This window comes from Dasypus novemcinctus, chromosome 10 (assembly GCF_030445035.2).
Source record: "Dasypus novemcinctus isolate mDasNov1 chromosome 10, mDasNov1.1.hap2, whole genome shotgun sequence".
Taxonomy (NCBI): domain Eukaryota; kingdom Metazoa; phylum Chordata; class Mammalia; order Cingulata; family Dasypodidae; genus Dasypus; species Dasypus novemcinctus.
The window spans coordinates 98,051,023-98,055,121 of record NC_080682.1 but is presented as its reverse complement, the minus strand read 5'-3'; the positions used below and the strand labels follow the sequence as shown (position 1 = coordinate 98,055,121).

The 4,099-nt window shown below is 38.7% G+C and overlaps 1 pseudogene; it reads right to left on the bottom strand.

The window, feature by feature from the left end:
- Window positions 1-1,491: 1,491 nt before the first annotated feature.
- On the bottom strand, window positions 1,492-2,348 carry LOC101430330 (transformer-2 protein homolog beta pseudogene; annotated as a pseudogene).
- Window positions 2,349-4,099: the final 1,751 nt, after the last annotated feature.

Here is a 4,099-nt window from a genome sequence, read left to right as displayed (position 1 = left end):
AGATTCCACATGGATGCTGGATGCAATTCTCCTGCTTTCAGTTGTAGGCATTCTTGGCTCCCTGGTGTGGTGGCTGACCCTCTTCACCTCCATGTTAGCTGAGTGGGGTAAGTCCAATAAACCAGAGTGTAGGAGCTGCAAGTCTGTTGAGGCCCAGGGCCTGGCTATCACATGGTCAGTCACAAATGCGTTTTTTATGGCTAAGAGATTTCACAGTGAGTTGGACATGCTTATTTATGTCTCAGCACCTTTATGCATGTCTCAACAGGATCTCATTGACTGCCACAGTAAACAGGGCCTCAAATAGTGAGACTCCTGATGGCTCTAGAGATATCCGGGTCCTATAAGCAAGTTAGACAGCTCAAGAATTTGGCACCCTGTCAGTGGGCCTTATATTCGAATTTATGCTTCCCAGTGTAACAGAGCTACACATGGCTCTTCTGCCCCTACTATTTGAGTGTAAAATTAGCACTTTACTTGATAAATACATGTCCCAAAGATTTAAATCTTTGGTTTGTCCATTTGCCAGTAAAGCCCTGAATTTCAGCAGAGTTGCAATACCTATTCTCCACTCCATTGGACTCACAAGATGATGATAGACAACACCCATCCCAAGGAACACAGTGTCTACAACTGCAAGCAAGATAGCTCCATCCATCTGCCCAATGTAATCTAAGGCCCCTCTCAATTAGAAGCTCGTGTATGCATGACCATCCCTAAATCCTCAAGATTGGGGAATGAACAATGGACTAAAGTAGACTTTTTATTATAATATACTACTTATTATTATTCTAGCAATGGAAGAACTTTTATCATTGATGTAGGGGTAGTGGCCACCTGAGGTTCTTGGGGGAGGGAGAGGGAAGAATAGGTGTAATATGGGGGCATTGGAAATATCCTGCTTGACATTGTAATGACCAATACAGGCTATTATATATTTTGCCGTAATCAACAAAATTATGTGGGGCAGAGTGTAAAATATAATGTACGTTGTGGTCCATGGTTAGTAGCAATGCTTCACTATGTTTTCAATATGTGTTCATCAGAAGGTGGAGGGAGTGGGGCATGTGGGAATTCCGTTTTTTTTTTTTTTTTAATTAAAGTGTTTATTGTTGCTTTTTGCCATTTGGTAGCACTTTACACACAGGCTTTGATCTTCAGAATACCCTGGATTCTGTAGAAAAACCTTTGAAATGAAGTTTGTAGAATAGAAACTTCTCAGCAGTCAAAATTTAGACTGTAAAAAACAAAACAAAACATGCAAAACATACTTTTCTAAGAACACTTAACTTGTAACAAAGCACCAAACTACACAATGCAGAATGAAAACAGCATTTCAACTCCACCAAAAATAGTCATCTTAAAAGTTGTAAAGCCATCTAACTTCACTAGGTACTGTTCACTTTTTACACAGGAGACAATAAATATATTGTCCACAAACACGATATCCCAACCTTAGGGGCAGTTTCAGAAAGTCTTCAACTTCATGCTCTAATAGCAGTGAGGTGAGTAGGATGGAGATCTGGAATGTGATCTGTATCCACCTGACCGTAGTATGGAGAAAGTGACCACATCCTGTATGTCTGATCCCTGTCTTGAGCAGCTCTCTATCCTACATCTCCTTCATCTCCTGCTCTGTATGATTTGCTAGGGTAGTCCCGATCATCATAGCCTATATCATCTCCTCTGTCACAGTAATCCCCACAGCGTGAACTGCCCTTGGTAGGTCTCCCCATGTAAATTTCTGGTGTTGGAGTATGCTGTCTTTTACTTATAGAGAAATCAACTCTGATATCAAGTTCCATTTCCATTGGCACACTCTTTAGCTTTCTTGGCATCATCTACATTTTCAAAATATATGAAGGCAAATCCTCTTGAACGTCTAGACTGCAAGTCATATACAATAGACACATCAGCAATGGGGCCATATTTAGAGAACACCTCTCTTAAATCTCTTTCAGTGGTGTACAAGCTCAACCCAAATACTCCAAGACAACAGTTGGGATCAGGATTTGCCCAATTTCCAACATGACGCCTGCGAATAGACATGGGAGAATGACTGTGGCTATGCTGGCTGTGATAACCTTGACTGTAAAACCTGCTACAGTGTGTCTATGAGAGCAGGACCAAGACAATGACCTTGTGTAAGGCCTTCAAGAACAAATTCTGCATCTAGACCTAGACTCAGATCTGGACCTGGACTTTGATCTGGAACGCTTGGAATCTTCCTTGGAGAGAGACTTTGCAGAGTATCCCTTGCAAATTTGCCAGAGCCATGAGCACTTCCACTTCTGGAAGCAGAAGGGGAATTTCCACTCGCCACACTTCTGCTGGCTGCTGTCTCTCATGACTCCCAGCTGCTGTCGTCCTTCCATGTGCTTTGTGGAAGCTGCCAGTCATGGGTACCCTCTTTACGGAGGATCCACCTCAGCCTCTCAGAACACACTGGTTTCTGAGCCACTCAAAGGCGAAGCGCTCTGCACAGCATCGTCCTGGGCTCTCATAATACTTGACGTGATGCAGTGCCGCTTAAGGCCTTTCCACCCTCGTCCAGAACGCGCGTTTTCTTGGTGCTACCCTTGCCTTGCTCTCCCATAAATTTTTTATGTAACATGCATATAATCTAAAGCTTCTTTAAAAATAAAAAAAAATAATAATTTAAGAAAAGAATATGCTATTTAATTTTATGAGGTTATGATTAAGCTTTTTTTTTCATTTTCTTCTTTTTCAAGGAGACTTTGGTTATGTTATTTAACTAATCTTTTCTCATTTATTCAGCTTACAGAACATTGAACTCTGGAGAAACAATTGAGTTTGTTTTTAGGATTAAATAAGATAAATGAGTCTGCACAGGATTTCCATAATAAAGCTTCCATAATTTTTAGCTGCCTTGTCTATTAGGAAGTTAAAATAAGGTTATAAAAAAGAATATAATTTGGAATGGTAGAGGCAAACAATGTAATCCTAGTCCTATTTTTAGTAACTGATATTCCTCTGAGATTTAATTTCCTCCGCTCTAAATGGGACATAACAAATTATCACTATTTTGGGGCCACATTTGCAAAAGATGGCAAATCTAATATATTTAGCAAAGTGTGTTGCTGCATAGTAAGCAATTAGCAACATAAAACTTTATTTATTCTTACTCTCCATCATATTCATGAAAGCCCATGTTTTAGCCATGAGTTTATTAATTCTTGCAACTAGGAGGCATAATGTAGATTAGGTCTTTAATCAATAAAGATGGTAATATTCCCATTATAGGAAGAGTAATAACTTGTTGGTTGGTTAACCTGATCCTCTTCAAGATGCCTGAAAGAACTCCACATATATGAAACTTGACAATAAGAACTATGTGCAATTTAGTCTCTCCCACAAAATAACTCAGACGTACTTATTGGTCCTGAACTGATCCAGGGCTGTGATTCTCTGCAAGTGACTGGAACTTTTAGATGTGTGTGTTGATGGCAATGTAAAATGATAGCTCTCCTTTCTAAGACATTTCCCTAATTCAGTTTAATATAACATCAATCAAGTCAGAGATTTTGCCCATTTTACATACGTGATTCTTTCTCAGTGTTTTTATTGTGCCTGTGGAGAGCAGGAGCTGAAAAATATTTGGTGAATAATTGTTCTTCTATCTAACATTCAGTTTATAGGATGATTTAGTTTCTCCTGCATTTGAAGATCTTGCAGATTCCTGGAAATTTTTTTTAAATCTGAAAAGGGGCATATGACAAGCAAGTTTCAACATAATAAAATTTCAAAAACAGTTTTAAGCATAGTTGATGCAGAATCAGAATAGAAGTAGGTCAATTGCGCCTGTCTTAGTTTAGAAATTGAACTGTTTCACAGAAGAGTTCTCTTAGACTACTGAATTTGAATTATTAACTGTATGGCACAAAATACACAAGATTAGATGTTATCCTGTTTTAGTCACATTTTCTTTTATCCTTCTCTAGGTGTTTTTTTTTTTTTAATGACTTGTGCAGAATTAAAAAAATATATATCCATTCCTTTGGTCTCAATATCTCTTGTTTTGTTGCTTAGTAGATGTATTTTGTAGTGGAGGCAGGTGCAGGAAAAATAAAAACCCCAA